The sequence below is a fragment of the Leptodactylus fuscus genome, chromosome 10 (genome assembly GCF_031893055.1).
Source record: "Leptodactylus fuscus isolate aLepFus1 chromosome 10, aLepFus1.hap2, whole genome shotgun sequence".
NCBI lineage: Eukaryota > Metazoa > Chordata > Amphibia > Anura > Leptodactylidae > Leptodactylus > Leptodactylus fuscus.
This window is the reverse complement of record NC_134274.1, coordinates 88,056,336-88,069,049: the sequence shown is the minus strand read 5'-3', so window position 1 is coordinate 88,069,049 and position 12,714 is coordinate 88,056,336. Positions and strand designations below refer to the sequence as shown.

General features: G+C 48.3%; 2 non-coding genes across 2 annotated transcripts; one reads left to right on the top strand and one right to left on the bottom strand.

Moving 5' to 3' along the window:
• Positions 1-2,730: 2,730 nt before the first annotated feature.
• TRNAT-UGU (transfer RNA threonine (anticodon UGU)) lies at positions 2,731-2,803 on the bottom strand. The gene has a single exon. It is a non-coding gene; the product is annotated as a tRNA-Thr (tRNA).
• Positions 2,804-9,810: 7,007 nt separating this feature from the next.
• TRNAT-UGU (transfer RNA threonine (anticodon UGU)) lies at positions 9,811-9,883 on the top strand. The gene has a single exon. It is a non-coding gene; the product is annotated as a tRNA-Thr (tRNA).
• The last annotated feature ends 2,831 nt before the right edge of the window (positions 9,884-12,714 follow it).

Sequence of the window (12,714 nt, the reverse complement as noted above, 5' to 3'; positions counted from 1 at the left end):
TATATTATATAATAACCACTAAGCCGCCATACTAACCACATATATTATATAATAACCACTGAGCTGCCATGCTTACCATACATATTATATAATAACCACTGAGCCACCATGCCTACCACATATATGATATAATAACCACTGAGCCACCATGCTTACTACATATATTATATAATAACCACTGAGCCGCCATGCTTACCATATATATTAATATATATATATAATAACCACTGACCGCCATGCATAATACATATATTATATAATAACCACTGAGCCGCCATGCTTACCACATATATTATATAATAACCACTGAGCCGCCATGCTTACCATATATATTGTATAATAACCACTGAGCCGTCATGCTTACTATATATATTAAATAATAACCACTGAGCCGCCATGCTTACCACATATATTATATAATAACCACTGAGCCGCCATGCTTACCATATATATTATATAATAACCACTGAGCCAACATGCTTACCACATATATTATATAATAACCACTGAGCCGCCATGCTTACTATATATAATAACCATTGAGCCGCCATGCTTACCATATATATTATATAATAACCACTGAGCCGCCATGCTTACTATATATTATATAATAACCACTGAGCCGCCATGCTTACCATATATATCATATAATAACCACTGAGCCAACATGCTTACCACATATATTATATAATAACCACTGAGCCGCCATGCTTACCACATATATTATATAATAACCACTGAGCCGCCATGCTTACCACATATATTATATAATAACCACTGAGCCGCCATGCTTACCATTATATATTATATAATAACCACTGAGCCGCCATGTTTACCACATATATTATATAATAACCACTGAGCCGCCATGCTTACCACATATAATATATAATAACCACTGAGCCGCCAGGCTTACCACATATATTATATAATAATCACTGAGCCGCCATGCTTCCTACATATATTGTATAATAACCACTGAGCCGCCATGCTTACCACATATATTGTATAATAACCACTGAGCCGCCATGCTTACCACATATATTATATAATAACCACTGAGCCGCCATGCTTACCACATATATTATACAATAACCACTGAGCCGCCATGCTTACCACATATATTATATAATAACCACTGAGCTGCCATGCTTACCATATATATTATATAATAACCACTGAGCCGCCATGCTTACCACATATATTATATAATAACCACTGAGCCACCATGCTTACCACGTATATTATATAATAACCACTGAGCCGCCATGATTCCCATATATATTATATAATAACCACTGAGCCGTCATGCTTACCATATATTATATAATAACCACTGAACCGCCATGATTACCATATATATTATATAAAAACCACTGAGCCGCCATGCTTACCATATATATTATATAATAACCACTGAGCCGCTATGCTTACCACATATATTATATAATAACCACTGAGTCGCCATGCTTACCACATATACATAACATAGAGAACACATTGCCCAATGCGAGAGACAGTGGAACAGCGCCCGAAATCCAGGACTGTCCTACTGAACCCCAACAGCTTGGAAAGTATACAAGTGATTGGCTCAGGTCCCCAGGTCAGCAAGGAGGATCACACATGATAAACGTAGGGGAACATCACACAAGACGTATGGGGAAGGCGGGGCCATGTAACATTCCCTCAAAGGAAGGAGACGCCCCGGCCATCTGGAGAAGAAAGGCTTAATCTCAAGAGCTGACAAAGCTTTGTCACTGTAAGGACTGTGGAATAGCCTACCCAAGGAGCTGATTCATTATTGTACAGGCTGTAAATCTGTGGAATAGCCTACCCAAGGAACTGATTCATTATTGTACAGGCTGTACATCTATGGAATAGCCTACCCAAGGAACTGATTAATTATTGTACAGGCTGTAAATCTGTGGCATAGCGTACTCAAGGAGCTGATTCATTATTGTCTGGGCTGTAAATCTATGGAATAGCCTACCCAAGGAACTGATTCATTATTGTACAGTCTGTAAATCTGTGGCATAGCCTACTCAAGGAACTGATTCATTATTGTACAGGCTGTAAATCTGTGGAATAGCCTACCCAAGGAGCTGATTCATTATTGTACAGTCTGTAAATCTATGGAATAGCCTACCCAAGGAGCTTATTCATTATTGTACAGGCTGTAAATCTGTGGAATAGCCTACCCAAGGAACTGATTCATTATTGTACAGTCTGTAAATCTATGGAATAGCCTACCCAAGGAGCTTATTCATTATTGTACAGGCTGTAAATCTGTGGAATAGCCTACCCAAGAGCAGGTCACAGATTCAGAATGGCTTTGTTGCCCTTTTAGAGAGGAATAGCATTGCTGGTGTGACAATGTATGGGATGTCTTGGCCTTTCCCTCCGCCTGGTCGGACTCTCTGGGGAAATGTCTATTCTCTCCTATAACTGTGTAAGATGAGATGACACCGGAACAATTCCTTCCTCAGATTCTCCCGGCTCTTCACCAAACACCCAAAGGCCCTGAAGAAAATCCCCACATGGGCCCAGAAGGTTTTATAGGAGTCTCCATAGCTCAGTGGTGAGAGCAGTGGCCGGCGCTCCTGACCTCTAGGACTCGGCGATATCATCACTTTTTGGAACGTGTCACTTCCTCTTCATTGATATTTCGGCCTCTTCTATGTAATCTGACCTTACACATTATTTCGGGGTCTTATATATAAAATACAGATCAGGCCCCAGCGAGAATTGAACTCGCGACCCCTGGTTTACAAGACCAGTGCTCTAACCACTGAGCTATGGAGCCGCACACAGGACTGGTCACATGACTCACTGGAGCCGAGTGTGCACAATCCCTGAGCAGTGAATCTAGGGCCAGTGACAGGGAGAACGTTCTTACAGATATAATGGCGGCTCGGTAGTCAGACTCTGCATTGCCATCAGTTACTGAAACCCATCGGACACCACTAAGTCGCACAGCAGAGGCTGCACCGCCAGTACCGTGACCAGGGAGGAGATAAAGGGGGGTATTCAGCTGTCATATATGATCTGCAGACCCATCCCCCGCAGTACTGTCTTCCACAGCTCAGTGGTTAGAGCACTGGTCTTGTAAACCAGGGGTCGCGCGTTCAATTCTCGCTGGGGCCTGATCTGAATTTTATATGTAAAACCCCGAAATAAAGTGTAAGGTCAGATTACATAGAAGAGGCCGAAATATCAATGAAGAGGAAGTGACACGTTCCAAAAAGTGATGAGATCACCGAGTCCTAGAGGTCAGAAATACCGGCTGTATATAATACCGGCCATACACTGTATATAGCTGCTGGTCTAATACTTATTCGGCCAAGAGTCAGAGGTCTCCACAATTGTGAGGGGGCAATAAATGTCAATAAAAGTGATATTATACTATGAGGGGGGGGGCATGGGGTGGGCTAAGCAGTTTTATTAGGGGAACCTCAGACATAAATTTTCTTGGGCCCCAGAAATGCTAAATCTCCTCCAGACCCGACCCCCTATATTTATACACACGCTCAGCTCAGTCCAGTTCAGGACCCCCTCATCCTCATGGGGTACTTGGCTGGTCCTGCTCTAATCCCGGGCTGTTTTCCATAGACTTCAGTGAGATGTTTGTAGTCAGCCGGGGAGGTATCAAATTTTCTAGAGTTTTTCAGGCTTTGTGAACCCAAAATTTTTTGGCTTTTCCCATACCTCCCAACTTTTGAAATATAGAAAGAGGGACAAACTGTGCAGCAAATTTTATGTTGACTCCGCCCATTCTCATTCATTTTTCATGTGCTCCCACACAGTATAATCCTCCTACAGTCACCCGTAAATTATATGTCCCCTCTTCATCTCTGCCCCCAGATTCATGTCCTCTCCATCTCTGCCCCCAGATTCATGTCCCTCCATCTCTGCCCCCAGATTCATGTCCCTCCATCTCTGCCCTCAGATTCATGTCCCTCCATCTCTGCCCCCAGATTCATGTCCCTCCATCTCTGCCCCCAGATTCATGTCCCCCCATCACTGCCCCCAGATTCACGTCACCTCTATCTCTGCCCCCAGATTCATGTCTCCCCATCTCTGCCCCCAGATTCATGTCCCTCCATCTCTGCCCCCAGATTCATGTCCCTCCATCTCTTCCCCCAGATTCATGTCCCCTCCATCTCTGCCCCCAGATTCATGTCCCCTCCATCTCTGCCCCCAGATTCATGTCCCTCCATCTCTGCCCCCAGATTCATGTCCCTCCATCTCTGCCCCCCGATTCATGTCCCCCCATCTCATCCCCCAGTTTCATGTCCCTCCATCTCTGCCCCCAGATTCATGTCCCCTCCATCTCTGCCCCCAGATTCATGTCCCCTCCATCTCTGCCCCCAGATTCATGTCCCCCCATCTCTGCCCCCAGATTCATGTCCCCTCCATCTCTGCCCCCAGATTCATGTCCCTTCCTTCTCTGCCCCCAGATTCATGTCCCCCATCTCTTCCCCCAGTTTCATGTCCCTACATCTCTGCCCCCAGATTCATGTCCCCCCATCTCTTCCCCCAGTTTCATGTCCCTCCATCTCTGCCCCCAGATTCATGTCCCCCCATCTCTTCCCCCAGTTTCATGTCCCTCCATCTCTGCCCCCAGATTCATGTCCCCTCCATCTCTGCCCCCAGATTCATGCCCTCTCCATCTCTGCCCCCAGATTCATGTCCCCCCATCTCTTCCCCCAGTTTCATGTCCCTCCATCTCTGCCCCCAGATTCATGTCCCCTCCATCTCTTCCCCCAGTTTCATGTCCCTCCATCTCTGCCCCCAGATTCATGTCCCCTCCATCTCTGCCCCCAGATTCATGCCCTCTCCATCTCTGCCCCCAGATTCATGTCCCCCCATCTCTTCCCCCAGTTTCATGTCCCTCCATCTCTGCCCCCAGATTCATGTCCCCCATCTCTTCCCCCAGTTTCATGTCCCTACATCTCTGCCCCCAGATTCATGTCCCCCCATCTCTTCCCCCAGTTTCATGTCCCTCCATCTCTGCCCCCAGATTCATGTCCCCTCCATCTCTGCCCCCAGATTCATGCCCTCTCCATCTCTGCCCTCAGATTCATGTCCCTCCATCTCTGCCCCCAGATTCATGCCCTCTCCATCTCTTCCCCCAGTTTCATGTCCCTACATCTCTGCCCCCAGATTCATGTCCCCCCATCTCTTCCCCCAGTTTCATGTCCCTCCATCTCTGCCCCCAGATTCATGTCCCCTCCATCTCTGCCCCCAGATTCATGCCCTCTCCATCTCTGCCCTCAGATTCATGTCCCCCATCTCTTCCCCCAGTTTCATGTCCCTACATCTCTGCCCCCAGATTCATGTCCCCCCATCTCTTCCCCCAGTTTCATGTCCCTCCATCTCTGCCCCCAGATTCATGTCCCCCCATCTCTGCCCCCAGATTCATGTCCCTTCCTTCTCTGCCCCCAGATTCATGTCCCCCATCTCTTCCCCCAGTTTCATGTCCCTACATCTCTGCCCCCAGATTCATGTCCCCCCATCTCTTCCCCCAGTTTCATGTCCCTCCATCTCTGCCCCCAGATTCATGTCCCCCCATCTCTTCCCCCAGTTTCATGTCCCCCCATCTCTTCCCCCAGTTTCATGTCCCTCCATCTCTGCCCCCAGATTCATGTCCCCTCCATCTCTGCCCCCAGATTCATGTCCCTCCATCTCTACCCCCAGATTCATGTCCCCTCCATCTCTCCCCCAGATTCATGTCCCCTCCATCTCTGCCCCCAGTTTCATGACCCTCCATCTCTGCCCCCAGATTCATGTCCCCCCATGTCTGCCCTCAGATTCATGTCCCCCCCATCTCTGCCCCCAGATTAATGTCCCCTCCATCTCTGCCGCCCCTGATTCATGTCCCCCCATCTCTGCCCCCAGATTCATGTCCCCCCCATCTCTGCCCCCGATTCATGTCCCCCCATCTCTGCCCCCAGATTCATGTCCCCTCCATCTCTGCCCCCAGATTCATGTCCCCTCCATCTCTGCCCCCAGATTCATGTCCCCCCATCTCTTCCCCCAGTTTCATGTCCCTACATCTCTGCCCCCAGATTCATGTCCCCCCAGTTTCATGTCCCTCCATCTCTGCCCCCAGATTCATGTCCCCCCATCTCTTCCCCCAGTTTCATGTCCCTCCATCTCTGCCCCCAGATTCATGTCCCCCCATCTCATCCCCCAGTTTCATGTCCCTCCATCTCTGCCCCCAGATTCATGTCCCCTCCATCTCTGCCCCCAGATTCATGTCCCCTCCATCTCTGCCCCCAGATTCATGTCCCCCATCTCTGCCCTCAGATTCATGTCCCTCCATCTCTGCCCCCAGATTCATGTCCCCCCATCTCTGCCCTCAGATTCATGTCCCTCCATCTCTGCCCCCAGATTCATGTCCCTCCATCTCTGCCCCCAGATTCATGTCCCCCCATCACTGCCCCCAGATTCACGTCACCTCTATCTCTGCCCCCAGATTCATGTCTCCCCATCTCTGCCCCCAGATTCATGTCCCTCCATCTCTGCCCCCAGATTCATGTCCCTCCATCTCTGCCCCCAGATTCATGTCCCTCCATCTCTGCCCCCCGATTCATGTCCCCCCATCTCATCCCCCAGTTTCATGTCCCTCCATCTCTGCCCCCAGATTCATGTCCCCTCCATCTCTGCCCCCAGATTCATGTCCCCTCCATCTCTGCCCCCAGATTCATGTCCCCCCATCTCTGCCCCCAGATTCATGTCCCCTCCATCTCTGCCCCCAGATTCATGTCCCTTCCTTCTCTGCCCCCAGATTCATGTCCCCCATCTCTTCCCCCAGTTTCATGTCCCTACATCTCTGCCCCCAGATTCATGTCCCCCCATCTCTTCCCCCAGTTTCATGTCCCTCCATCTCTGCCCCCAGATTCATGTCCCCCCATCTCTTCCCCCAGTTTCATGTCCCTCCATCTCTGCCCCCAGATTCATGTCCCCTCCATCTCTGCCCCCAGATTCATGCCCTCTCCATCTCTGCCCCCAGATTCATGTCCCCCCATCTCTTCCCCCAGTTTCATGTCCCTCCATCTCTGCCCCCAGATTCATGTCCCCTCCATCTCTTCCCCCAGTTTCATGTCCCTCCATCTCTGCCCCCAGATTCATGTCCCCTCCATCTCTGCCCCCAGATTCATGCCCTCTCCATCTCTGCCCCCAGATTCATGTCCCCCCATCTCTTCCCCCAGTTTCATGTCCCTCCATCTCTGCCCCCAGATTCATGTCCCCTCCATCTCTGCCCCCAGATTCATGTCCCCCATCTCTTCCCCCAGTTTCATGTCCCTACATCTCTGCCCCCAGATTCATGTCCCCCCATCTCTTCCCCCAGTTTCATGTCCCTCCATCTCTGCCCCCAGATTCATGTCCCCTCCATCTCTGCCCCCAGATTCATGCCCTCTCTATCTCTGCCCCCAGATTCATGTCCCCCCATCTCTTCCCCCAGTTTCATGTCCCTCCATCTCTGCCCCCAGATTCATGTCCCCTCCATCTCTGCCCCCAGATTCATGTCCCTCCATCTCTACCCCCAGATTCATGTCCCCTCCATCTCTCCCCCAGATTCATGTCCCCTCCATCTCTGCCCCCAGTTTCATGTCCCTCCATCTCTGCCCCCAGATTCATGTCCCCCCATGTCTGCCCTCAGATTCATGTCCCCCCATCTCTGCCCCCAGATTAATGTCCCCTCCATCTCTGCCGCCCCTGATTCATGTCCCCCCATCTCTGCCCCCAGATTCATGTCCCCCCCATCTCTGCCCCCGATTCATGTCCCCCCATCTCTGCCCCCAGATTCATGTCCCCTCCATCTCTGCCCCCAGATTCATGTCCCCTCATCTCTATCCCCAGATTCATGTCCCCTCCATCTCTACCCCCAGATTCATGTCCCCCCATCTCTGCCCCCAGATTCATGTCCCCTCCATCTCTGCCCCCAGATTCATGTCCCCTCCATCTCTCCCCCAGATTCATGTCCCCCCATCTCTGCCCCCAGATTCATGTCCCCTCCATCTCTACCCCCAGATTCATGTCCCCCCATCTCTGCCCCCAGATTCATGTCCCCTCCATCTCTCCCCCAGATTCATGTCCCCCATCTCTGCCCCCAGATTCATGTCCCCTCATCTCTATCCCCAGATTCATGTCCCCTCCATCTCTACCCCCAGATTCATGTCCCCCCATCTCTGCCCCCAGATTCATGTCCCCTCCATCTCTTCCCCCAGATTCATGTCCCCCCATCTATGCCCCGAGATTCATGTCCCTCCATCTCTGCCCCTAGATTCATGTCCCCTCCATCTCTGCCCCCAGATTCATGTCCCTCCATCTATGCCCCCAGATTCATGTCCCTCCATCTATGCCCCGAGATTCATGTCCCTCCATCTCTGCCCCTAGATTCATGTCCCTCCATCTCTGCCCCCAGATTCATGTCCCTCCATCTCTGCCCCCAGATTCATGTCCCTCCATCTCTGCCCCCAGATTCATGTCCCCCATCTCTGCCCCCAGATTCATGTCCCCTCCATCTCTGCCCCCAGATTCATGTCCCCTCCATCTCTGCCCCCAGATTCATGTCCCCCATCTCTGCCCCCAGATTCATGTCCCTCCATCTCTGCCCCCAGTTTCATGTCCCCCATCTCTGCCCCCAGTTTCATGTTCCACCTCAATGTCTACACACAAAAACCACTTACACTCACCTTTTCCTCACTCCCCCGCCGCTCTCTCTGCAGTCTCCCTAACACAGTTGTAGGCGCGATGTGACCTCATCACATCGCGTCTACACAGCCACTAGCTGGAGTGCAGCGGCAAAGCAAGGAGCTGAGCTGTGACAGCTTCTTGCTTTAGTCGCGTATGTGTTCCTCCGGACGCAGATCTGAGTTGAAATTGGGACATACCTCCCTCCAACTGGGACCGCGGAACATGTCAGCGAAATCGTGAATGTCCCGGGGAAATCGGGACGGTTGGGAGGTATGTTTTATGGTTCTTCTCTCCTATATCTGTCTAATAATCGGAGGCCCGGGGGTGATGGCTCCTCCTCCATTCTCCTGGGTGACACCAGTAGCCCTGGGGGGATTGGGCCTCATTGGTTACATGGGACGCGCCATCATCATGATACTATGACGTAATCCTCCTCTGCAGCAGCTGCTCTCAGTCGTCCCGGCTCCGTCCACTGTATAGATGTGACGTTGGCGGCTGCTGGAGCGGTGCCAGGTGTTGTACCCGCACCGATCTCATATTCATGACCCATCCTAAGGTAAGGGAGATGTCTGTGATACGAGAAGCCTGGGCGACATCTTTAGAAGAGTTATGTAAATCTGCAGTCCCGAACCCCCCGAACCGTGCACATCACCGGACCCCGCACATCACCGGACCCCGCACATCACCGGACACTCTCGCCGCGGCACTTGCTATAGTTTAGGTACTATAAGCCGCTCCGCTCACTCGCTGTATGACCTGTAGCATTGTGGCTACTGCACTGCTGCCCCCTACAAATCGATGGACGGCCGATTCCAGCTGGAACTTGTTGCTGATTTTGAGTCAGAATCCACCACAGTATCAGCTTTGTGTGAACAGTCCCTTCCTAAGCCCTGTCATAACACGGTGCGATGGCCCTTTATTAATCCTCATCTCTTCTCACCTCCATGTTTGTCCTTCTCATGGACTGTTTCCAGCTCCTGTTTCCCATCCTGCTGACTGTTTCCCCCGCGCTCCGGTGTATTACAGCACATTGGCTGTCACTATGACCTGCCTGCTGAGTCTGTGCACAGTATGTGAGTATTGGCCCTCATACTGCCCTACACATGGGGCTCCATAGCTCAGTGGTTAGAGCACTGGTCTTGTAAACCAGGGGTCGCGAGTTCAATTCTCGCTGGGGCCTAATGTTTATATTGGATTATATAATAACCACTGAGCCGCCATGCTTACTATATATAATATGTAATAACCACTGAGCCGCCATGCTTACCAAATATATTATATAATAACCACTGAGCCACCATGCTTACCATATGTGTTGTATAATAACCACTGAGCCGCCATACTAACCACATATATTATATAATAACCACTGAGCCGCCATGCTTACCATATATATTATATAATAACCACTGAGCCACCATGCTTACCATATATATTATATAATAACCACAGAGCCGCCATGCTTACCATATATATTATATAATAACCACTGAGCCGCCATGCTTACCATATATATTGTATAATAACCACTGAGCCGCCATACTAACCACATATATTATATAATAACCACTGGGCCACCATGCTTACCACATATTTTATATAATATAATAACGAAGAGGAAGATGAGACTCCATGGACTGTTATGACCCAAACCTCCCCCCATACCCACCACCCACCCAACTCCCCCCCCCCCCCGCCCACTTTACTAGCTTTGGCAATGCCAAATACCTATTCGGACGTGCCAATAAAGCATTTTTGATTTGATTTGATTTGATTAATAACCACTGAGCTGCCATGCTTACCATATATATTATATAATAACCACTGAGCCGCCATGCTTACCACATATATTATATAATAACCACTGAGCATGCTTACCACATATATTATATTATAACCACTGAGCCGCCATGCTTACCACATATATTATATATTAACCACTGAGCATGCTTACCATATATATTATATAATAATCACTGAGCCGCCATGCTTAACATATATATTATATAATAACCACTGAGCAGCCATGCTTACCACATATATTATATAATAACCACTGAGCATGCTTACCATATATATTATATAATAACCACTGAGCCACCATGCTTACCACATATATTGTATAATAACCACTGAACTGCCATGCTTACCATATATATTATATAATAACCACTGAGCAGCCATGCTTACCATATATATTATATAATAACCACTGAGCAGCCATGCTTACCATATATATTATATAATAACCACTGAGCCGCCATGCTTACCATATATATTATATAATAACCACTGAACCGCCATGCTTACCACATATATTATATAATAACCACTGAACATGCTTACCATATATATTATATTATAACCACTGAGCCGCCATGCTTACCACATATATTATATTATAACCTCTGAGCCGCCATGCTTACCACATATATTATATAATAACCACTGAGCCACCATGCTTACCACATATACTATATAATAACCACTGAGCCGCCATGCTTACCACATATACATAACATAGAGAACACATTGCCCAATGCGAGAGACAGTGGAACAGCGCCCGAAATTCAGGACTGTCCTACTGAACCCCAACAGCTTGGGAAGTATACAAGTGATTGGCTCAGGTCCCCCAGGTCAGCAAGGAGGATCACACATGATAAACGTAGGGGGACATCACACAAGACGTATGGGGAAGGCGGGGCCATGTAACATCCCCTCAAAGGAAGGCGACACCCCGGCCGTCTGGAGAAGAAAAGGCTTAATCCCAAGAGCTGACAAAGCTTTGTCACTGTAAGGACTGTGGAATAGCCTACCCAAGGAGCTGATTCATTATTGTACAGGCTGTAAATCTGTGGAATAGCCTACCCAAGGAACTGATTCATTATTGTACAGGCTGTAAATCTATGGAATAGCCTACCCAAGGAACTGATTAATTATTGTACAGGCTGTAAATCTGTGGCATAGCGTACTCAAAGAGCTGATTCATTATTGTCTGGGCTGTAAATCTATGGAATAGCCTACCCAAGGAACTGATTCATTATTGTACAGTCTGTAAATCTGTGGCATAGCCTACTCAAGGAACTGATTCATTATTGTACAGGCTGTAAAAATGTGGTATAGCCTACCCAAGGAGCTGATTTATTATCGTACAGTCTGTAAATCTGTGGCATAGCCTACCCAAGGAGCTGATTCATTATTGTCTGGGCTGTAAATCTATGGAATAGCCTACCCAAGGAACTGATTCATTATTGTCTGGGCTGTAAATCTATGGAATAGCCTACCCAAGGAACTGATTCATTATTGTACAGTCTGTAAATCTGTGGCATAGCCTACCCAAGGAATTGATTCATTATTGTACAGTCTGTAAATCTGTGGCATAGCCTACTCAAGGAGCTGATTCATTATTGTACAGGCTGTAAATCTATGGAATAACCTACCCAAGGAACTGATTCATTATTGTACAGGCTGTAAATATGTGGTATAGCCTACCCAAGGAATTGATTCATTATTGTACAGGCTGTAAATCTGTGGAATATCTTACCCAAGGAACTGATTCATTATTGTACAGTCTGTAAATCTGTGGAATAGCCTACCCAAGGAGCTGATTCATTATTGTACGGGCTGTAAATCTGTGGCATAGCCTACCCAAGGAGCTGATTCATTATTGTACAGTCTGTAAATCTGTGGAATAGCCTACCCAAGGAGCTGATTCATTATTGTACGGGCTGTAAATCTGTGGCATAGCCTACTCAAGGAGCTGATTCATTATTGTACAGTCTGTAAATCTGTGGCATAGCCTACTCAAGGAGCTGATTCATTATTGTACGGGCTGTAAATCTGTGGCATAGCGTACCCAAGGAGCTTATTCATTATTGTACAGTCTGTAAATCTGTGGCATAGCCTACCCAAGGAGCTTATTCATTATTGTACAGGCTGTAAATCTGTGGAATAGTCTACCCAAGAGCAGGTCACAGATTCAGAATGGCTTTGTTGCCCTTTTAGAGAAGA